This window comes from Pezoporus wallicus, unplaced genomic scaffold (assembly GCF_028554395.1).
Source record: "Pezoporus wallicus isolate ANWC-B61680 ecotype Strahan unplaced genomic scaffold, APGP_CSIRO_Pwel_v1 contig_6428, whole genome shotgun sequence".
NCBI classification, from domain to species: Eukaryota; Metazoa; Chordata; class Aves; order Psittaciformes; family Psittacidae; genus Pezoporus; species Pezoporus wallicus.
In genome coordinates this window covers 292,381-317,585 of record NW_026639269.1, presented here as the reverse complement: position 1 = coordinate 317,585, position 25,205 = coordinate 292,381, and the positions used below count along the sequence as shown (strand labels likewise).

Genomic DNA, 25,205 nt, shown 5'->3' with positions numbered 1-25,205 from the left:
GTATATATTAAGATATTCTCTATTTGTGATGGAGTAAATCCCTTTCCCAGTAGAGGTTGGGGGCTGACTGGCCAGGTTGCAGCTTTGCTGGAAAGGGGCCTGGGGACCTGGCAAACAGTAGGCTGAACTGGCAGTGTGCACTAGTGATGACGAAGGCTAACAACATAATGGGTTGTGTCAATAGGAGCGTATTAGCTTAAGGAAGTGATTTTCCCCTCCCACTCCGTTTACTTGGTGCTTACTAACTTACGTAGGAGTACTGTGTCCAGTTTTTGCTTTTTTAGTGTTGCAAGAAAGGTATCAAGACTAGAATGATTTGGTAGAGCTGCCCAGCCTGCTCCGCTTATCCTTCATGAAGAGTCTGAGGGAAATGGGCTTCCTCAGCCTTGGAAAGGAGATGGCTTCGAGGGGACCTAGCCAGAGCCCCTTATTACCATGCAGGGAGGTTGCTAGTGAGATGGAGCTGGGATCTTTACTGAGGGTAAACAGTTGGAGGGGAAGACAACAGTTACAATAGGAAACAAAGGAAGGTATCAGCTGCATAAAAGAAGAATTAGCGTGAAGTCAGAAACACAGCAGTGAGCTAGTGATGTTTTAGATTTTTTTGTCCTTGAGAGTTTTCAAGACCTGACTGGAAAACGTTGTCAGCAACTGAAACTGAATTCAGTGTTGACTGTGCTTTGAGCTAGAGGTTGGTTCTTGATGCACTTCCCAATTTGAATGATTTTTATGGAAGTAATTGCTTGCATTTATGCAGCTTTAAGTGTGTCCTAGGTGTTAATTGTATGGTAAGCTGATTCACTCTGCTATGGATTAGATCTGTCTTGACTGTAAAAAAGTTTGACAGTCTGTGCATCCGTAGGCATCATCATCTAAGTTTCTTAATCTTAAACCGAGCCTTATCTTTAAAAGTAATATAAATCTAATCTGGGGAATTTGGACTCCCTCCTTGTAAAGGAGAGAAACCAACACCTCTGAGGAGCTTTCAGTCTTCTTTGCATACTATTTTAGGATGAAATGAATATTTTCTAGTGCCATTTATTTTCTATCCCCAAAGCCTATATTTAAAAAAAGGAAAATCATGTTGAGATTTCAACTTCTCACATACCAATATGAAAATCTTCAGGCCCTATTTTCAGAAGTGCTAAAAATTCCACAATTACTTAAAAATATTTATATCTAAACATATCTGTCTGTCTAATTACCTATATCTAAAAGTCCTCATTGTGTTCAACCCAAATAAATTAGTACTTATTTTCTTTGGAAAATATCCAGTAGACTCTTTTGAAATCTTCCTACCCTTAGTGTCTGAACAGAAGTACTGCATAGTGATTAATTTTGAAATGCTCACTCAGGTATTGACCTCTTTTGGAGAAAATTGTTCTGCTCCAAAGATATAGCCTCTATACTTAAGAACAGTTTAATGTTTCAAAAAGTTTCGGGAGAGAAAATAAACATTGTATGATCTGGAGACAAACTAGCTTGCCATTTTCCTGTTTGGTGTAGGGGAGGAAGACTTGGGCTGAGGTGCTTCTTGTTACTTATTGAGGGTGAAAAAAATAAGCGGCTTAGCAGAGCAGTTTGTGACATGTTATTACGTGCTTGACTACACTACTTTGATTTGCTGGGCAATTAGATCAGTTAGGTCTAGAGGGCAGTTAGGGCCAAGGACCAACTCAGGCTGAATCTTGTGTTAGCGCTTGCATCAGATAGTACACTACAAAATAAAGGTGTTAAGTTCTGTTACTGCTGATTTCTTTGTTCTAAAAGGCAAGGTATTAAGCAGTAGAAATCATCCCCTTATACTGAAGTATTAAGAATAGATTTGCAATGGCAAGTAGAATAACATGCCCAGTATCAGATCTTGAAATGCTCTCATGAGCTTTCTCACTTACTGAGAGTATGCAGTACTTTTATCTGGGAGATGATTTGTGTGACTGTACACAGTTTGAGTCATTTGGCATTTGAACTTCCAAGCCAGTAACTGTCCTTAGTATCAGATGACTTTTTGAGGATAACTATCTTCTGCTAATGTGATAAAATCAAGTTTGTGTCCTCCCTGAAGTTTGGTACTCATCTGAGGTATAAAAATGCCAACTCAGCGGCAAAATTTGTTAATGCTTCTTAACATACTGCAAAACTTTAAGATATGTATGTTCAAGCTGTGTGTGTGTATATATATATATATAAAATTCTATCTGTAGTTAGGTTGGTGGCTAATAGAAAGTTGCTGTGGGACTATTTTGTCAACTGGAAAGATTAATGTATTCATGTAAAATAATGAAATGGATTTTTTTTTCATCCAAAAGATAGCTTTCTGTTTTTCTTATTTTTATTAGTTGTATTTTGGCTCTTCAGAAACCGTGCTTTCTTTTTTTGACTTGATAAATGTGAAGTGTTTCTAAGGAGACCCTATCTGTTTAGAATGTAGAGGATATATGGACTTCATTTGCTGTTACATAAAACTTTGCTCTTGTAATCATACTACTTCTGCGTTATATCTTCAAAAAGGATTTGATGTTTTTTGTTGAAATAATAAGCATTTGTGCCATGATCAAATTTGTATTGAAAACCATTTCAGTGCTGTTGGTACTCAATTTCACCCTGTCTTGCTTTCCTTAGTTTTGATAATATACACTGAAACTGGTTGCATACTAGAAGACTTTCATGCATAAAATGACTTGGTTTGTAGGCTGTTGTGAGGAAATAATTGGAGCTAATAAGAACCTGCTCTTAAATCACAAGCCTTTTTTTGCCAGCTGGGATGGATTGGTTTTGGGGATTTCTTTACTTTGATTCAGCCTCTGAAGAGTGTCATGGTTTCTGTCGCTCACTGATTTTTTTTTTTTCTTTGTGTATTCCTTCCCAGTTTATCTCCCTGAAGTCAGTTCTTTCAAAAGTCAATCTTCAAGCTTGTTTCTACTATGTATAAAAAAACCCTAACTGAAAACCAATAAATGCCTCCCTTCCGGTATTTATTTATCCCTTACTAATGGAAGGAATGCAGTCTGTGAGGCAGTAGACAGCTGCCCCATGAGATTTCTGTACTGAGTGGACAGCTGACAAATCCATATTCTCCAACCAAGCTCAGCAAATGCTACTTGCTTCTTTCATGTGTAGACAAGCAGCTGAGGAGCATAGGAGCCAGTGTTACCATAAGAGAAAGTGGCCAGGGACCAGCAGAAGCAGCTTGGCAGTGCTATTGGCAGGGGCAAGAGCAATGAGGTAGTAGAACACTAAAGGACACTAAACCCAGTACTTCAGGAAATGAGTTTATTTTTTGAAACCTTTGTTTCTTAGAATGCTCCTAAAATGCATATCAGAGTTAACCTTTGTCCTATGAATTCCTTTAAGAAAAATGTGCAAGTTCTTCTGAGCTTGTTTTGCTATGTACTGTTTTATGCTGAAAATGTGGGAAAATAAAATTTCACATAAAATATAAAGTGAATTTAGAATTATAGAATATTTAGTTATAGCTGAACACAGGGAATTAAAAAAAGAGTTAAATTCTGAATCCTGCTACAATATTTTAATCTCCTCCTGTGACCTTCCCCGCTGTACAGTGCTATGAGACTTTCAAGCCTACATCTGAACTAGTAAACAATAGATGATGCAAGGGACAACTTTCTGCCCCAGAACTTGGCTGTCATGTCGCAGCTTGACTTGCATGCTCATGACCAAACTCTTCCTTATACCCTAAAACTCAAGCAGTTACTTCCATAACAGCTCTTAGAATATTGCCCTGCATAACCTGAAGTTATTTTAGGAATTGGTTCTCAATTTAACAGTACTGTCAATATGGCAAAGCCAGTTCTTAGTTTTGCCCATCTTTGTTTTGTTTACTCTCATGGTTACACAGAGGTCTGAATGTAAGAGCTGGAGTAGCTGTTTATGTTTGGAGAAGAGATTATTGCCTCTTTGTATTCAGTCCATTCTTAATTCTATGCATTTCCAGTTCTGCTTCCTCTATCCTAGTAATATGCATCCTAACATAAATTTTTTGCCTAATGCTAGTAAACTTTTTATGCCCTAGATCAGTGGGGAGATGCCAATATTGTCTGTACAGCACCTCCGCCATTGCCATGGGCCACTTTTCACAAGAGAATTGAAATACGTAGAGGCTGTGCTCATCTAGTGTCTGAGTATCAGATGTTACATGTCTGAGTTTCAGCTGCAGCTATCGAACATTGACAGTAGCTCTAGCAGGGCACTGTATCCTAAAGCTGTACTGGCCCATTTCCCCCGAAGTTCCAGAGACACCTCGAAGTATCCTGAATATGTTGGTCTGGCCTGTCTATATACTAGTATATTTTTGTTGATACTAATTATTTTTTTTTTCTACTAAACAGCAAATTCTGAACTAAAATTGCTGGTTTTAAACTGATTTCATTGACAAGATGACAGAGGATCTGTCCATTTTCAGAATGCTTCTATTTCTAGATTAACCTGTGTTTTATTACATCTTCAGAGTCAGATTAAGTGTAACAGCAATACGTAAGTTTCTCGAAAGATTCTGTAATTTACAGCTTCTACTCTCCAGATAAATTCAGCAGTGTGGCATAAGCATAATGCTGTCTATAATACTGTAAAAACTTGATCAACTAGTTTCAGAGGGGATGAAGAGTGTCAGGAAGAACTAAAAGGAGCAGGGGAGGGAACAGAAAATTCTGTCTGGTGGGACTGCTGTGGCATGTAACACGGCACATCTACAGTGATACACAGAGCAAATGAAACTACTAATCAGTGCCTAACAAAAATACTCTGCTGGAAGCTAATTAACATCACAAAATACCTGCAGCAGAAATTAATTTTAATGAAGGTGTATCTGAATGCACATACAGTGACTAATGAAAGAAATCCTCTGAAACTTTAGCACATCTGCTGCAAAAGCAGCAACCGTGTATGTGTAGAGGTGATGGCAACAGATAGCAGCATGTGTGAGCAGGTTTCAGGTTGAGGAAGCCCTTGTCCCTTAGCAGAGGATGCTTTGCCACCAGTGGAGGAGCATTTAGCATTGTTGATGTGAATGAATTGAGTGCTGACTGCATCTACAAAGTGGGATGACAAAGCATCTTCGTTCATCATGGTCAGTAACCATGAGTTCTAAGCAGTTTCAGAGAGAGGCAATAGAACTGGAACATTGATTATGCTGTCTGAATGTGAAGAGGCTGAGTGATGACTTCAGAAGTTTTAAAATACAGTTCTGTGGAGTAGATGCAGTATAAATGTGCATTTTTAGTGAGAATAAGAAGTTATAGTCACAACTACAGATTGCTAGTCTGCCTGTGCTATAACCATATGAGAATCTGAGCTGTTCCTGCTCATAAGGTGCTCTGTAAATTATTATGCACCAGCTGGCTGTGTGCCACATGCGGATGGATGGGTTCAGCAAAAGGGTATTTCCAGAGTTGTATTCTGGTAACTGCTGCATCGCTTAGAGGAGTGGAAGTGATAATACACAATCCCTCCTATATTTTTATACAGAGTTTGTGTTGCTCTCAGTTTAATGTGGTTAGAAGCTTTTTGTATCTCTCTTCAAATCATCTGTACAGATAGTATTATAAGAGTCCTTCCAAAGTCTTCTCAAATGGAAAGTGCTGTTAACAGCAGAGAAAGGATTATTCCTTCAATGAAGGCTTGACCATCTTATGCCTTTTAACCATGTTAAACAAGACGTAACAGTAAGAGTACATGACTTTGCTTTTTGTAGTAGGAAACTGATATGGTATTGATGAACAGAATCTGATCATCACATTTCCAGCAAAATGTCACAAAATTAGGCTGTGGGCAAGGAGCTTTGCAATTCATGAAAGAGTTTTATGCAAATAAATGCCTCATCCCTGTCTTACACTTCATATTTTGTTGAAAGTGTGAGACTATTAACAAAACTCTAAAAAGAATGCTTTCATTTTCTCACTATATATTCATTACCAGCTTATTTCAGTAACAAACCCGCTTTCTGTTGCATTTTATTTGAGAGTAGAATAAATAGTACTTAGTGAGCTCAGTTCTGTTTCTTCACATGCAGTGTCATCAGAATGTTAACCAATTTCAAATTGTAGCCCCAGCCAGCAAATGCACTGAAGGTTGATTGTGTTCTGTGCTGTCTTTGAAGGGATCATTTCACTCATGGAGATTCATTATTGATGATGATGATGTGAAATAGGATACAGATTATCTTAGAAATCACAAGAAGAGATGTGAAATGCTACCAGATTTTCTTTGTGACATTTAACCTGACTTTTCTCTGTCTTGCACACGGTGTGATTTGAAATTAGTACAAACTGGAGTGTAAGAATTGTGAGCCCCTCCTAAGACTGAAAAAGATGAGGGGAGGAGCAGAAGGCAGATATGAAGCAAAAATGTGTAAAATTCCCTTAGTAATACATGAATACTAAAAAGCGTTCAGGCATGCAGCATTTTATACATTAATTTGCTGCTAAACTAACTTCAGTGCTATCTTGTCAAATTCTTTGCTGCCATATGATGTTATATTTTAAGACAACTGGCAAATTTACAGCTCCCTTTTTTAGTTACAGGGTAATTCTGCACCTCCTACACTGAACTGGCACTGCGCTGAAGCAGTTTCTGTTCCTGAGCTTCACTTATTTTCATGTTTTGTTTGAGAGTGACAGTATGCAGTGGTCTTATTACAGGGGAGGGAAGAAGGAGGGGAGAAGTTGTTTTTCCAGGAGTGTTTGTTCAGGTACTGCATATTTAAAACTTTATATGCAATTGAAGAGAACATGAAGAGAACATGAATGAATGAATGAATGAAGAAAACGTGCATTACTGACTGCATAAACATAGAAAGAATCTTGTGTTGAAATTCTGAACAATGTAGATAGTACTTATGCAGGTAGCTGAACGATTTATGTTCATCTTCTGTTGCTGCCATTCCTCACTTTTAGTACTGTATTTCTGAACACTGGATATATTATCTGTATGTGATGAGTGACTTACAAGGAACACTGTAGAAAACCTCTTTAAGGCAAGAGGAAAGATATGTTTTAACTGAATGTGTAGTCTTATAAAAAAATAGAGAAGAGGTGACTAACTATGTTGCTGTCACTACAGTAATGACTTTGGTGAAGCCACATTATTTCCTGGTGCCTCAGTTTCTCTGTGTACAATGTGGGGTAATGGCTCTCATTATTTGTGTAGTATGTTGATTAATTGAAAATGCAAACAAAGTTTTAGATATATGGGAGTACATATTTTAAAAAAAAAGGCTTTAAATAAAAAAGTTTCTGAAAGATAAGTGGATTTTAATTACCAAACTTTTTGTGTTTGAATTGAAAGAAATTTGAAGATAGTTTTCCTAAGAACAGTACACATGATTTTGTAATCTGTGTTAATGAGAGTGGCAGTAAGCAAATAGCTGAAAGGGATGAAGTATTGTGGCAGAACTTCAGTATATAATACAGACTGGCCAGTTTCTAGCTGTTTTTTGACATAGAGTGACTGTTTTGTCAGTGAGTTGCATGCAGGTATTGCTTATTACTGTGTAGAATTAATATGCTAGAAGAAAGGAAAGGCTGGTTGATGTACTCTCCCAACCTGATGCCTGCAGTTCTGTGAAATGCATATATTTATTTTGACAAAGAAAATAACTTTATGTAATGGTCAGAGTGTAGTAGCTTCCATATATATGAGAGGGTTTTGGTTTTTGTGCGTTTAAACAGTGTTTTACCTTTAGTCAAGTGTTTGAATGTTGCAGGTTTTTATATAGATAAATCATCTGACTGAACTGTGTAAGACACCAGTAATCGACTCTCTTAAATCATAGAATCTTTTCTACTGGAAAAGATTTTTAAGATCATAAAGTCCAATTGTAAACCTATTCCTGCCAAGTCTAAATTATGTCTCAAAGTGCCACATGTGCATGTTTTTAAATACTTCCGAGGATGGTGACTCCACCACTTCCCCAGGCAGCCTGTTCCAATGCTTGACAGCGTTTTTGGTGAATATATTTTTCCTAATGTCTGATTAAGTCTTCCCTGGCACAAGGTGAAGCCATTTCTTCTTCTCTTATTGCTTGCTAATTGGAAGAAGAGAACATCACCCGTCTTACTAGAACTTCCCTTCAGGTACTTCAAGTACCTGTAGAGAGTGACAAGGTCTTCCTTCAGCCTCCTTTTTTCTAGGATGAACAATCCCAGTTCCCTCAGTGTTCCCTCAGCTGTTAATCATAACACTGTTCTGGTTGGTCCTAGGGCCAGACGTTATTTCCCGCCTTTCTTAGTAGTAAGAGACATAGCCTTGTTGTGCAGGCTGAGGACTGGATACATGACTTATGATGTTGTTATGATCCTGGGTTTTATTCTGGTGGAAATTGGAGCTTCTATGTGAGGAAAGGACCCAGCTCTTGTATTGCTGACTTCAGTCTCAAAATAAAAAGAGAAAAAAAGGTAGCACTTATGTACAGTATGAAGCTTTTTTTCCTTTCATGTTTCATCCTTAGTGATTTGTGTTTGCTTTGTCTTTCCTACAGAAAAACAAAGGTAGCAGACCTTAAGAGTCTTGAAACAGTCAGATGAACTTATTTCTACCTTAAGAAAAAAACCTTGAACTTACTGCACAGTACTTCCATGAAGTACCCATTTGTTATCGTTTAATTTTATCTTGTTTAATTTTCTTATACACAATAGTGATTCATGACCACGACAGAGATTACTTTTCTTAAAATACTGTGTGATACATACTAGTTTAATGAAAGTTTTCATTTTTAATTAAATTAGAGGAAGAGGCTCCCATCCTTTTTTCTTTTCCTTAGGGGAGATAACATTGTGCCATGTTATTAGCAAGTTTCCTGGGGGCATTTTTTTGCTTTGATGAATTTGTCATAGTCAAAGAACACTGAAAGCTGGTAGCTTGCCAAAAGGCATGTGTTTTAGATTTATATTGCAGCCCCTCTATGTTCAAATTTAAGTGTATTGATAAATCACAGAGAAGAATACGTTTCTGTTTTAGATTTAGCTAGACGTTTGTTCTGATACCCAGTGCATAAAACTAATGAACTTTAGCTTAGAGAAAACTAGAAAGGGAAAGTTATTGGGGGGGGGGGGGGGGAGGTGGGTAAGGGTCATAAAAGTAGTCTGCAAATAAATAATTACTAGAGAGAATGAAGTGTACTCCTTTCATAGTGAAGGAGAGATGCATTTAATGAGCTCAAACTGCATCAAGAAAGTTGCAGGCTAGTCCCCAGGAAAAAAAAAATAAACAAACAAACCCCAACTTTCTAACAGTAAAGATAAAGCACCTCTGGAACAGATTGCATGAGGAAACTGATTATTCATCTTGGTGGAACAGAGATTAATTGTCTATCAGGAATTCCAGTGACTGATTCTACCTTGGAAAATCATCCTGCAAGATGTGTTTTTCTGAGTTCATGAAGAAATCTTTAATGAAGAAGTCTCTTAAAAACCCTCATGCTGAAAACTTGTGCAACAATTTGTACCCTTTCTCTTGATGGAAATGGGATTGAAAGCAAACAGGTATTTCTGGATATTGTGACTGTCAGTGTGGTTATGAGTAACCTAGTAACTGCTTTAGAGTTGCATAGCTTGGTTTGTTTTTTGAATAGTTTAGCAAAAGAATACTTAGTATATTTTTTTCAACTTATGTGAGTATTCACTTGTTACTTCATGCCAGTATGTAGATGTTAAAAAGCAAATTCCCCTCCCCCCCAAATTATGTTGATTTAGATTCTAAAGTGCCTACTACTGCTTCTAAGAAGAAAACATTTAATGTCAGTAAACTTATGTAACTCATTCAGTTCTTCTCAAAGGATGAACACCTTTAGTACAAGACAACATGTGTGTTGTTCACTTGTTCTTCAGAAGTTCAGGGGGGTGCTGTTCCCCATGTATGCATGTTAAAAACAGACAACAGAAAATCTGAGGTTTTGTATAAACTTTTGAGGCTATTAAGCCCCTTGAGCTAGAAAACAGTGGCAGGGAGCAACTGTTTTCTTCAGGTCACAATTTGACCAGCTCCAGGAAATTAACTCCACCTGAAAAATACAGATTTGTCCATGCAGCATAATTTCTGATATCTCTATGTAGTAGAAATGGGGAACTGAAAAACCAATGGTCAGCCCCTTTCTTGCTAGAGTGATGAGAAATGGTCATAACAAGGCCACTGTCCAGTTGCTGTGGTGCGTATCAGGACCCATGCTAAGGAATGTTATTATAGTGATTGGTGTTTGGGGAAGTCTGGTGGGGAATGTTAAAAGCTAAGCAAAACTGGCAGTACCAGGGTAAATGAAAGCTGGCGCAGACTACTGGGAGGCCATGCAAGTTTGAAATGAAATTTTGAACTATTGATTAGATACTTATCACTGAACCAGTGAACTTGATGGAAAATACCTGTCACAACTGATAGCCTTTTCAAATCATCCACTCAAAATTCATCAAGAAGCAAAAGAATAAAAATAATGTTAAGATGCATGAGAAAGATGTAGAGAACTTATGCTAGAACATTTTAGTCTAAGAACTTGATGTTGCTTTTCTCATGGAGTACTTTTTGCAGGTTGTCTGCTTCTCTTAAAAAATGTATTCAAGAAAAAAGCCTAAAAATGCAACATGAAAACATGAAAGATCTTCCATGTAAAGAGGCGGCATGATTAGAATATTTTAATTTCAGAAAGGATTTAAATTGGAGGAAGCAAGATCCTTATCCTTCTTCATGCTGTAATGCAGAACAGCCAGTGTAAAGGAAAATATACTGAAGCCAAGAGCTTAAATAATTGTTACAAAGCATATTTCAGTCTGTGCCCCTTTGACAAGATACCATCACCTAGGGTTGGCTATGTACAAAGTAAGACTGTTCAGGATTTCGAAGATGGAAATAAAAGCTTTTGAAAATGCATAGCTCTTAATACTTTTTTCCCAAATCATTGTAATTTAGAGGTATCTGGCAACTGAATTCATCAGAAAACAAAATAACACACCTGATTAATCCTAGCAATAGTTTAGAAACTGGAGACAAAAGCTGTCTAAATGGAAAATGCTGGGGTTCAGAACCAAGTAGGCAAACTGTTAGCTATAGCTTTGAATTGTTGGAGCTGCTCTGGCAGCTCTTGAACTGGGTCGTGAATACTTGTTTTGCATAATTAGGGAATTAGCTCAATTTCAAGTGCTGTTGCCATGGTTGTTGTCAGTTGCTGTTTCCTCCTGGAGGATGAATGAAAGTTGACTTCGTCAGATCATGCTGCTTGAACTCAAACTCAGGAAACAGGCTATAGAACCATGAAGTTTATTGACTGGAGTTGTAGCCACAATTACTAGTTTAAAATTTAAAATAGGGGTGTGTACGTGAGGGCTGAATTTTATCAATCCCAACTTCAGAGAAACACCAAGGCCATATTTCTCGATTTCTGTTAGAAGAGATCTAAATTGCCATGATTCAGTTTAAAGGTTTTGCAGTACATTAAGTGCTTTACTTAGACACCCCCTTCAAAAACTGTGTGTGAGAAACTTATTTTCTGTGTATTTTGTGACTAATTTTCTGTTAAAATCCATGACTCTTGAAGTTCAATCTCTAGTGATTTTTTTTTCATGATAAAACTTACTAGCTTTCCAGTCACAGAATGAGAATGCTTGTATGCTTTTTTGTGTTAGGATAAAGAAAGATGATGATGTCTCAGGGAAAAAAAAAAAAAGATTAAGATATTGAATTTGTTCTTTGTATATCCCTATTAAATATCTTGATTGAAAACCTACACTTGAAAGTGGATTATTCTTGGCAATCACCTGCCACATTAAATATATTGAAATAAGGTGGTGTTTTTCATTTCTGTTCCAGCACATAACAAATATATTTCAAGGATATAAAACTTTACAAGATAGGGCAAAACTATGGTTTGTTTGTTTGTTTTGTTTTTTTTTTTTTCTTCCAGACTATAGCAATTAAAAAGAATGGTTCCCATTACTCTAAACAATAAAGGTGTTTTCTTATCCCTGGTTCTACAAGTGAAAACTTGCTTAAGGATAAAATACAATATTGAACAAACAGCAAAATAAATTATATTTTTATTTAATTTAAATTTATATGCGTAGAGCAAGGCATGGAAGGGAGAAAAAACACAATTCAGTTTCTATCTCTTGGAAAATACTGCAGTTAGAAATAATAACTGGCAGCAACTGTGATTGTACAGAATTCTGAAGTTGTTCTGACCATAGCTCAGGTACTGGCACAAATGTGTACACTGGAGAGATTTAACCCCGTGTGGACCAGGTTTGGTCTTGGTATACAACTGCGTAAATGTGCGCACTAAGTAGTGAGCAGAGAATGACACATTCACTTCTAGAGTTACCATAATCATTAATCTGATATTCAGCACCAAGTATTAGCACAGTACATTTTTATGTGGGTGACAGAAGGAACTGATGGTGCTAACAGTGAATCACTGGTTCTGCGAGGTGGATGTTCAGCTGGCCAGTTACACAGGAGCAGAATTCACTGGTTTTCTCTTCCCCACAAACTAGGAGACAATACAGAATAGAGGAGGGGAAAAAATGTGAACTAATAGGTGGCAGGAAATAAGCCTATAGTAGATTAGTTATAATTGTCTCTTTTCCCCTGAATTAGTGAATGATATTTGGAGCACTGCCTTATTTTGCTCTGTAGGGGCTTTGTGCTTTTCATTTTATAGGAAAAAATAAGTTGTATTTTGTGATTAATTCCTAGTAAGCTTCAGCTGATGAAGTCGACATGGAAGAACTGCAGTGGACAAAGCTAGCATACTGATGGGTGTGTACAGAAACTTGCTGTGTAAAAATGTATTTCAGTGAACAATATGATTATTCCTACAAATACTTCAGTGTTAGCTATGCATATATAAATTGTTTTCATTAACATAACCTTATTATTTTTTCATAAATAACACAAAAATGCATAGCACATCAAAAAATAAAGAAGTAGGGTATAACTCCTCCTGTTCACCTGCCACAACTGCGGTTAATCTCCAGTGCCTAGAAATTAGAGAAGATAATATTGAAATGTCTCCATAGTGCTGTAGTGTGCAGTGCAGAAATTTCCAGTCTGGTGGTGAGCTCAGCCAGGAAACCCTCTCTGTGCCCAAAGGTTTTTATGCTGCTCGAAGCCTGACCTGACAAAGTCTGCTCAGAAAGTACTGTCAAAGTACTAGAGAGAGGAGGGGATCAAAGGAGCACATCAAACTAAGCTGTAATATTGCTTTCAAACCTAAGCTGATTTATTTAGAGCTAGCTTTGATGTCTTTGCACTCGTAAGTATAGCTGCAGCAAGTTTTCAAACATTAGCAGCTAGAAACCTCATCATATACTGTACCAATTTTTTAGTGTTTAAAGTAGTCCTAAATAATGGATGTTAGGACTGGCTGCTGTGGAGTCAGATTACATATGAAGCTGGTAAGGAAAAAAAGTCTTCTATGGGAAATCTCAATATTCTTTATTAAAATAGTGTTAATTCTATGTGGGACCTAAAATGGCACTTTATAAATTCTTTTGACAGAAAAACGAGCATTTCAAGTTCTCATTAGGGGGATAGAGTAAATGACAGGCTAAAAGCTCATTTAGTTTTCTTTAAATAATACACAGCAGCTTGTATACACTGCATGGGGTCTCAGGTGCTGTACTATTCAGTAGAGCTAGTCTTAGTTATAAACTAATAAAGCAGTCTTTCAGAAGGAGAGACTATAAAATGAGGGAGAAAAAGCCCATCCAAACCCAGCAGTCAGCAACAAATCTTCAACATGAAGAAAGTTGCTTAGATGTGCTGTCTACTTAAGGCTTTATATTGGGGTGACACCAAATGCTGCTATCTGCTTAATTTAAATGGCAAGCATGAACATCCTTAAGTCGGTAGCTTAAGAAGAAAGATGTAGTACTCATTTAGCATTTTAGTTATTTATATCATGGGTTAGGATTGTACTTTCCCAAACTAATTTTTAGATTTCAGACACTTCAGGATTTTTGTGAAATTTAAACAGTGTAGTTTGGACCGGCAAATAATGGAAGAAAGTGTTTTGCAGAAAGGTGACTTATCTAACCCTATAAATCCTGTAGTGAAGATATCATGCTACTAATTAATATAACAAATTGTAACCTACATACCTGGGGGAAAAAAGAAAGCAATACATCATTGTATCAAGCTGATGAAACTCTCTGTCACATGAGCATAGTCTAGAAGCAGCTTTCTAAACATGCCCTTTTTCCTGGCAGGGTTACTGAGAGCCAGATGAGCAATAATCAAAGCTGGGTCACAAAGGAAAGAAACACTGGTGTTAATCATAATGCCATTTATAGTCACACAAATTAGTAAGTCAAGTGCTATTGTGTGAAGGGCAAAAGTAAAACCTTTTCAGTGCAGCCTAAATCTGATAAATATTTCCCTTAAAATGTTTTGTGTGAACTACAGACAAATAATCAATAAAGTGCTCTAATGAAAACAAACAAAAAGTAGTAATGTTGTCTGTAAACTGTATCTCTTTACCATGCTGCCATAGCATTCATATTCCCTACGCTCTTTGCCCATGGGTGGGAGGGGAAAAATATCTGAAAAAATTCTTTTTTCAGTACTTGATTGACTTTTGCTAGCAACATGGCTGTTACAAACAGTCAGTTCCAAACTACAGGAGAAGTTATGAAGTAATACGTAAGATGGCCATTAACAGTACCTTTGTGCTGGTATTCCACATGTGAACTCTACCAGCATCTTTGATATTCTTGTGCTTGCACCACGGAGTGCTTTCAGTTACATGTTTAGATTACTTCTAGGAAAAAATGCAGTAATCTTAGTTTACTTACATAGTCTTTCAGAATGTGGAGTGTAAGTACTGCACAGCGTTCCTCAGAGCCTTTGTCTAGTAATCTTCCCAGTTGATGGATTGTTAGAGGGCTTGTTTATAGAAACCACTGATCAGGTGCTAGGTGCACACATTCAGTTCTCAAGCACGTGTGTTTAGATCCAAGCGCTGTGAAAAGCCTCCAGATGCTCAGAGCATTCATTTACATAGAGGCCGATATATCTGCATGTGAGCAGATGTGGTCAACCTGCTATTAGGGTCCTAATATTTGACAGCTGGGTGAAAAGGTCACCACTTCTTGTCTTTCTAAATAGTTGTGGAGATCAGACAAGCACCTAGAGGACTGGTCTCAGATACAGATGCTTGCTTTATTGCTTGCAAGTACTTTTGCTCAGAGGTTCTTGGTGTTAATCATGAAATTAACATGTTGCTCTATCTTGTCAGTCAGTCCTCTGACCTTTGCTGTTGTGGTATTATTCCACACAGTGTAACTTGACGAATGTAGCTGATGAAAAATTGCCCAATGATCACTTTTAGTCACCTGTTCTTCCAGCAAGTCTGCATCACATTCATGTTTCAGAGTTGTGTATGTGTGCACCAAGCAGGCTGCCATTCAGTCCTTATTCTGAGTGCTGGGGAGATGTGAGAGGGTGCCGTCTCACCCAGGCAGACCCAATAGGAACCCAGGCACATAAGCGAGTGGAGTCCATCAGGCTGTATCCTTCAAACTGAAAAATGAGGTGACCAGACCTGCATAGCATGAATGTGCCTGCACATAGGGTTTAGTATAGTCATGCCTTTTTCTTGGAAGACTGAAACTGTAGGTTGGAAAGCAGTCTGGACTGGCAGAGCTGGAGGAAGAAAAGGCATAAACAGTGTATGTTCCAGTAATCTTTAATTGTTTGGGCAGAGTTATGGGACTAGGCTTTTGTAACCTGGAGGGCAGTCATGTGGTGTGTCTACTCTCACTCCATGACCCAAGAAATTACTTATTCCCTTGAATTCCTCTTCTTAAAAGGGTACAGTACCTCATTTTTTTATGTACTTTGATCAAAATTTATATTTCACTTCAAAGTTATGGAATTGGAGGATTAGTAAGAAGAAAAAATACGTTGCTTACAGAAATAATTTTGAGCATGCTGATGTTAAATTTTCAGCAAATTTACAACTGGAAAACCACTTGTCACACCATTTACTGGTTCTAGTTCATGACTTTGTTGTATACTTCCTTACTGAATTACTTTTGAGTGATCTGTTATCAGTAGTCTAGTAGAAGTTGCCTGTAACAAGAAGAGCCTTTCAGTGGTGGTTGGCCTGATAGTTGTGTCGTCGTTTTTTCTTTAAAGTTATAAATGGTGTTATTTCTAGTTATTTACCAGTTTAGATGCTGTAGCTTTTATCCTTGTCTTTTGCAACCGATAGTTAAGCTGTGTTCTTGAATGGAGTTTAACTTTCAAAGATCCTATTCAGTTCCATACATGTACTGCTTATTGTTCTCTGTGGGTAAAATTGATGTCAACATAAAAAGCTAATACTGGGTTTGTGCTGATTAACTCTGTGACACTTACAATGACATATTCCTCAGAGAGAATTAGGTTTACCAGGTGAACTGGTATCTATCACCTTGGATATGGAACATGGAGTGAAAGTGCTATCTTGTGTCATATTCAAAGAAGTAGCCTTAGTACTGAAGTGATAAATGTACCTATAACAAAAAACTGTGTCTGCAAGTAGCTGACTAGATATAGTCTGGGGTAAAAGCCAGTGTTAACCGTTGTTTCTACTTTACCTGTGTGAAATCCAGTAAAATTCAATTACAGCTGATACGGTTATAATCGTTCTAACTATAACATGAACATTGAATTAAAGTGGGAATTTCCAAGACTTTAATAAAAGTACACTGAATATCTTAATGAATAAACCTGTGGTAAGTTATAAATTATTTGGTTTTGTTTTCAAGGCTATAATGAGTTCATTTACTAAATCTGAATGGGAGAAATGAAAGGCAAGTATACAGATGTTTAGTATGTGAAAAGTATGCTCTATAGAAATTACTTTTTGAATTGTTAAATAGCTGAAATATGCTACTGTTTCATACAGATTTGCATATCCAGTGCGTTTGAAGAGCTATAAATCTGTAAATGATAATGCTAGCTGATGGAATCTGACACAGAAGTCATCTCTTGTCTGTTATTCCATCCACAAAGTAATGACATCTGTAACTCTTACCAACTTTTTCCAGAGGCACTTAACAGTACTTATGCTGATCTGCTAAAATGTGTGAATTGTGTTCTGCTGAGATTTTACTGCTATGCACTGTATCACAGACAACTATTGAAAGTAGACCCTGACATATTCTGGGGAAAATCATAATCAGAAGTGTTCTCTCTTGGTAGTTCATCGGCACGTGTCTCTGTTCTCTGACACAGTCTAATTTACCATTAATTTCCCCCTATTTTCTAGTAACCTAATTTAAATATGGATCATACAAACACTTCTGTAAACTGTATCTTTCTGACCTATCGTAGTTATTTTGTGTCACTATTCTTAACCTAGTGAGTTTTTCCAGATAGTATAGAACCAGTGGAGAGAGAAACACCACTGCACCACAGGGAAGTTAAAGCATTTTAAATACTGGTTTTATTTCACTGAACAAAATTATTCTTAATATGTAGAGGACACAAAATAATATATAGAGGGCACAAAATAAAGCTCATTAAATTGCCCTTCTCTCCTTTTTGAAGTAGTCAGTAAGGGTTCTACAGGGAGATTATGGATGTGTTTCTGTGGATGACTGCAAACAGAAGACGGCTCATTATGCTTCTGCTCAGAGTTCACTGGATGTTAACTATCTATAGTTCAGAAGCTGTGTAGCTCTAATTGTGTGACAGAAAGTGATTTTAAAGAAAACTGTTTGGCTATCTCTAAACATGCAATTAGCTATTGATTCCTCAAGGAAGCATACCTCTAATCTATGTGCTCTGAACTCCTAATTTATTCCTGTTCCAAAATGAAGGTATCTATAAATTATCTGATCTATGCATCACAGAGATCTCCATGCTTATGTATTTTTGCAAGTGCTGGCATCAGCCACTGTCATGATAAAACAAAGGTTCTTGTCATTCTAGAATTTAGAATGAGTCTTCCGCTGTCCCACCTTTCTTTCATAACCTAGTTGGTTTCATCAGGACGTGCCTACTGAAACCAGTACAAAGCCTTTTGAGTAATGTGATGTTGTTTAGGTCTGCTTTAAACCCATTGACTAAATCATTATCTTGGATAATTGAAGATAGTCTCACACCTCTTCCTTACAAAATCTTTAATTAGGGATTGGAATAGAGGTTATACATGTGTCAGGTGCTATTTAAATGTTACTTATGTAAGTTTCTTAGTTCTTCTTGCTGTCAGAGTGTTCTGGATTTCACACTTGGGTATTTACTGATCCACAGAAAAGGTTTGCATAGCTGCCTCTGTGGTAAAATGGATTAAGACACAAGTGTTCAAATTTAGTACTGGGGATCCTCCCAGTGAGTAGATGCTCATGTAATACAGGACAGAGAGACTTATAAATTACTTTCAAATACAAGCAGTTTAGGTGCTCTCTTGGGAAGTTCAAATGCTTCCTGAAATAAGGCAGAAGAGGCATCTTGGAGATGTTTTGATTCCCCCCCCCCCCGCCATTTATCTAGTTGAGTAGCTTAGCCACTGAGTTCCTGGGCTTGGATATGGACTGCATTTTTACTTTTTAAAGCAGTTCTCTGAGAAAGAGATAGTTGGTGTAGCCACCTAATCCTAGACATGATTCATGGCTGTGGGTTCATAGGGAAGGGAGAAGATGATGCATTCAAGCCTCTTTTTTTTTTTTTTTCTTAAACAGAAATTCTTCTCAAGATTTCTGTTCACCAAGCTTAGGCAGCTTCCTGCTTAGTACATTGTGCTCTTCCCTGCCATGCTAATCTTTCTTATGTGCTTGAATAGGATATTTAGGTGCCTTAACATATGACTAAAGATTGAAGTTGCCACAGGGTTCCAGTGGCCTTGCAGTAATAAAAATAAGCCATTTTTTTGAAGGTGGCTGTAAAATGAGTTTGATTATGAATGGTAATACATACGTTAAGCCTGGATTTCAGAGTTCAGCTTCCAGATAAAAATCTGTTGAAAATCTCATTTGTCTGCCTTGCTATAACTAAATCCTGATGTTGGAACTGTCTCCCAAGTAGATCCTGATCATCTATAGATTTTAATAAGTTGCATTTCCTAGGATATTATGCTGTATTGTAGTGTGGTATACTGTGCACATGTAAGGAAGTTGATTGTAGGGAGACCTCACTACAGTGTTGCTCTTAACATTTATGCATTTGTCAACAGATTTTTTGGTTTTGATGTTTTATGAGTTATAAATATGTGGATTCGCAAACTGTCTATTTTATAGATGGAGGGGATTCTGACAGCAACATAACAAACAACAAAGCCTCACTAATGCAATATGTATTATGGTCCTGATCACAGTTTAGCAATTTTTACGTTTAATGGATTAGGCCATATTGTGTGCATACTTCAACCCACTCAGTTTTTCTTCAGGTGATTTAGTGGAAATTTAAACTGCCTTATTTCTGTATTTTTTACTTTTTTTTCTTCTTACTCCTTTTATTCTTCTTTAAAAAATCCAGTTTAGTATCTTTTTTCTCAATTATCTGTGGTTATTTGGAGATGGGGAAATTTTTGATGGCATATTTGCTTATTCCTTTCATTTGCGTGTTACAGCTACCAGGCAAACCTTGCAGTTACTGATATAAAGGGTGTGATTAGTATTTTCTGTAATACTAATGAGCTAACCGAAATATTGAGCAGAGGTTGAAATTGTCTTTCTCATATACTTCAGTCATACAGGAAAGTCTTATGAGTTTGAAGCACACAGGAATAAAGGTCATAATGTCATCATCTTATGATATCACGCCTGAAATACTCTGTCGCTACTTGAGTGCAAATATTGCTCTTGCAAGAGATTCTCCGACAGCCACTTTACACTCAAGTTTATTTAGCATGGTTTTGCTTTAAATCCCAGTGCTTCAATTATATTGTAACAATATGTATATGAAAATAACTAAATCAGTACTGCGTGCAAGTCTTGCAAGGCTCCCACCTGTCACTGACCTCACTTCATAGAATGGTCTACTTGCTGTAGAAAAGTAACTGTGTGTTGCCAATACAATTCCTACAGTATTGAACATAATTCAGCCACATCATTCTTTGATAATGGTCATCTGAAACAGTTTATCGTATTTCCCTATTAATGGTCTGTGAAACTGAAGAGAAGAAGACACGACTTTTTTTCAACTGAAGTCATGAGCCTCCTAGTCTTCAGGAGTCTGGAATCTAAAAGATACGCTTATAGCTATGTAATTTTGAAGATTCCTTTTTGTTCAAATGCAAGTAAACGTGAACAACAAAAGATTTTCTTTTTTTCTATCAGTGTCATCACTAACACAGATGACTTGCTGGTGACTGTCAAATTTTAAAAAGTCACTGTTGTTTCACGAGGAGTTTCTTGTTTATCTTTCAGAGAGTACAAAACCGTCTCTGACCTTGCATATCAGCTTGCCATGATTAGCACTAAGACAAAACTCTGAATGATTATTCTTTAACAGATCTAAAAGAGACATTAGATCTTACTTATTTCTAAAGCTTTGGCAGAAAAGTATGGGTTGTAGCACTGGATTTTTGAAGTTCAGTCTGAACAGAATTAAAGCTGCCATTAATCTCCATAACGCTGAAACTTAAATCAGCTAATTTTGCCTAAAGAGACTGTAGGGGTTGCTGGAGAATAGGTAGGACTAATACTGTGAGAGAAATTAGATTGTACCATGAATTTGTTTCTTTTAAGAAAAACCCATGAGTTTTCAGAAGCATTCCACTAGCTCTTGAAGATGTGCTAGCACTTATGCCTGTTTTCTTTCCTCTGATCCTTTTCAAGTCCAGTGTGTAACTTGTGGAGAGAGGGTTGCTGTGCAGCTGGATTTTTACTTGTGTTTTTACAAGACAAGAGAAATGAAAGCTAATGCAGAGATCATTTCATGTAAACAATGTGCTCTTCTGTCTTGCATCATTATTGAGAAATCAGCACTTGGCAGAAAACACCACTCCCCACTGTGACTGTTGCCATGTTAAAACTTGTTTCTCTAAGTACGCAGTAATGTTGTATGATCAATAGGAGGTCATCTGAATTCGGCAGAACACAGACCAGACTTAGCTTTTGTAATCAGTTTTGAACTAAAGAAGGAAAGGTGAAGAATTGCGAGCAAGTTGCTTTTGGAAATGCTCTGCATTGTACAAATTCATAACTCTCTAAATTTGTTAAAAGTTTGCAGTGAGTTTGTCTAGTATTTTCCCTCTGGGTTAGCAGGGTATGAATTGCCTTGCAGAAAGCATTATCCTATTGAAGCAATCGATTCCTTTATTGGCTTAAGGCTATTACTCTGATCTCTTGCGCCAGATTCTTTTATCTGAGAAGTTTCAAATTTGAAGAAAGTAAATTATGATCTATAATTGGATACAGATTTTTATGTGGTTTTATTTCTGACAAAAACAGTAGATAGGAGGGAGGATGCAGCAGCAGATGTGGCTTGTGATGTAAATCCTATTTTTAGTCATTTAATGAAGTAATCTATCAGAATAATAGCATAGTTGCAGTCATAGATTTTGTGATAAAGTTAATTTACACATGTCAATCACTTTTTTCCTGTGTGGCATCATGTAAACAGAAAATGCATAACAGTACCTGAGTCGTCAGTGTCTTGGTGTGAGTAATGTAAACCTGAAGAGCTTCTCCAGCTTGAGCATTCAGTCCTAGCTATCATTTTGGATTCCAGAGATATGAAACTAAAAAGTTCTTTCTAGTACTGGAACTTTTGTAAGAATTCAGTGGCTTTTTATGAATAATTTAAGTCCAAGAAAGGTTACACTTCTGAATGCAATTTTCTCCCCTGCTTATTTGGAGAAAATACTGAACTAATTGTATCTTTTAGACCTAAGGTTGCTTTAGATCTTTATTTATTACATATGCTTTTTAGCACATGCAGACTTCATTTAGTCAGAGTGGTTTTCCTAATGATGTCTTACAGAATCTTTGAGGTAATCAATAGTTACAGTTTGAAAATCACTACTCTAAAGCACTGCAAATAGATAGATGTTGTCTCCAGAGACAGCTTAGCTGGTATTTAGTAATATCTCCTTGTTCTCCTGATAGGCTAGGAATAGTAACACTACATATAATTTTATCCATGACATATTAGAACCATTTCTATCCCAATTTAAAGCAATAAGTGGTATCCAACACAGTTACTTGTTAGTTAGTGTATCATGACAAATTGGTTGGTCTTGATGATCTTACAGGTCTTTTCTAACCTAGTGGAGTCTATAATTCAATGATGAAATCCTAGCAAAATGCCCATTATTCCTGAAATGTTTGAATTCAGCTTCTTTTGAATAACATATGGTATAACTTGTGTTGCAGAGATGCACAGGTAGCATTATTGTTTCTGTTTATATCAGATTTACAGTCTGCGATTTTCAGTAGTCAGTGTTTGATGGTTTCATCTGTAGCCATTGAATCACTTGGGCAGTGCTGCTTCTACCTTTAAGATCTCATTTTTACTATTGCTGTTGCTAATTCAGCAACAGTTGTGACTTCATATTTTGTTAGGTGTGGTACAGAGAGTCCAAGACAATAAGTAATGGATCTTTTTGCAAAGTGCTATCAAATAATTCATTTGCTACATTTCCAGATTTATATGTAGTAAAAATTCTTTTAAAGTAAGGGTATTGATTAACCTGGTTTCTGTCCATTTTCACAGAGTTCATAACGATCAGTTATTAATATATGTGTTCAGTACAGAAACAGTAATTAAGGCTGGGAGAATACTGTCATAATTCTCAGTAGCCATGAAAATACAGACCTCTGTGATCTTTCTATTCAATGTAGTATATTATCAGGGAAAAGTTTATTCCTTCAGAGAACTCTTTAGCAATAATTACAGGCACAGACATAGTCAGGGGCAGCATTTTTCATGTGTATTTTTAGCAAGTGTATTTGATGGTTACATAGGAGTTGGTGTGAAGCTTGGCCAAAACTACAATAAATCAGAATGGTAAACCAGACACCCAAGAGAGGTGAACCTTTCCTGAGGGATTTCCTCTTTAATTCAGTATAAATCACATTGTGCTGCTATGGAAATGAAGCTAAAACATAGAAGAATAAAGAGTTCTTCCAGAGCTTTTAAAGAAAAGAAAGATCATGCACATTAGAAGATTCAGGTTCCTCTCCTCATTTTCCTTCTTATGTCAACATAGAGCGGACTAAGGAAGCTACAGAGTGGAACTGAAAGTATTTCATTATAAGTTGCGTGAACACAAACTGCATATTACATTTCAGGTCAAAAAAAAACCCAAAGAGTTCTTAGGATGTAGCTGGTAGTTAAAGCATCGTAATTTGGGAAAAATTGTCAAGAATTCAATTGCCTCTCATCTAGTAATATAACGAGGAAATCCACTGTTTTATTCCAACCAACAATTTATGCATTTGCTTTTCCGAACTGTGGCTTGTTAACTGCAGCATATGCATTACAAGAGACAAAAGCTGTTCTGTTGTCTAAACCCAGGAATGCAGTATTCCCTCTCTTCTGACATATTGCCTTTCCCTGTCTATTCTGTCCTTCATGGAGAAGATTTCTGATACTATACATTTTCCTGTCTTGATTTAACAGAAAACCAAAGAATGACTTTATTAATAGAATTTATTGTAAAAGAGGAACAAAACCCTCAGGAATACAATATCATTGATTGGTTATGCCTTTTTATTGAAAGAAGTGAAGAGATTGCTGAGGCCTGCATTACTTGTTTTTGTTGGCAGGATCCCCTGAAATAAGTCTTCTCAATGAGTCTAGAATGTCCTGCTCATGGATTGTGCCAGCATTCATTATTGTTTCTTAACAAGTTGTAAATCAGTACTTCACATTTTCTTCTGTCTTTTTTTTTTTCTGTAACTTGGTCATTCATCTGCATTTTTTCAGTCTGTGAACTGCAGTTGATGCTGTTTGCTGTGCTCTGGAGACACACTTTTATAATTTTATCAGATAGTGTTTAGATACTTACATTATAGCAATACTGCAACAGCTTTATGAAACTATGAAGTATAACTTTTTTTTTTAATAAATAACACCAACACTAAGAAAGTATTCTGGTTTACCAAAATGTATGGGTTAGATTAGGACAGTAATAATTGAAACTTATCATTTGATGTTTATTTTCTACAGGATTTTTAATAATGCTAACTAGCCTTTGCAGCATAAGAAGTCAAAGGAGTTCGGAAACTGTTGCTGTTTGAATACTGAAGATGAAATATGCTGCTATAATGAGATAAATAGCATTATATGTAACCATTTTGAATTTTTGTCTGGATAGACAAAATTCACCATCCAGTAATGGTGAAATTGAAGGCTGTACTGAAACCATGAAAAAAACCTTCAGTGTGCAGAAGACCCACAGACGTACAAGCAGTGGGCTAATTTAGTATTGTGTAGAAAAAGGAAAGGAATTTTTGGCATTTTTTTTTTGGGGGGGGGGGGGGGAAGGTGTGGGGGTGGGGAGAAAGGAGTTTGTTGGTGGTTCAGGCTCTCCAGACAGTTGACAGACAGCAGAGAGGACTGAGTGAGGTAGTTCTCATTTTGTAAATCATGTCACTGAGTTAACAGTGTTATAGCTGAGATGCCAGTGATGCTGCTGTCAGCATACTGCTTCCATTTCAAACATTGTTTTGAAAAAAGATTGGTCAGTTTTGTGCACGGAGACCCCTGTTGTGCCTTTGAGAGGCATTCAGTGATGCTGAGCTAACAGGAGACATCTGTTAAATTGGGAGCACAGCATGCTGATACAGGTTAATAGAGCCCTCTGTGTGTTCACTTTGAGTAACCTTGTATACATCTGTGAGTATAAATGGGTTTCCATACTTTGCTATTTGTATGTAGGAAACTGATTTTCTTCCTTTGCTACCACGACATTGTGACGGGTGACCTGTAATAAAAATTGTGTAGACCAAATTAGTTTTTTCTTGCCAGTACTACAACCTGTGTGCTTCCCTGAGGAATATTTTAACTTACTTTTATTTTAATCTTTTGAAGATCAAGAAGATTCATGTGCTATAGCAGGCCAGCAGAAGCTAAAAACATTAACATTTATTTATGTGTTCAGCATAGATATGACTGTCTTCATACCATAGACACAGAACTGAAATATCTAAACCAGGAACACAGTTGCCATAGGTTGTTTTCATAGCTGATGAAAGATACAGATAACCACTGAATTCTGAAACCCAAATCATGTTCTGGAGGTGCTTTTTTCCTCCCTCTCCTGATTAAAA

At 36.9% G+C, this 25,205-nt stretch overlaps 1 protein-coding gene across 1 annotated transcript in view; it reads left to right on the top strand.

Annotated features, from left to right (window-relative positions):
- The window catches only part of LOC130601751 (CUB and sushi domain-containing protein 1-like), a 577,589-nt gene that overhangs the window by 363,203 nt on the left and 189,181 nt on the right, over window positions 1-25,205 (top strand). The window lies entirely within an intron of this gene.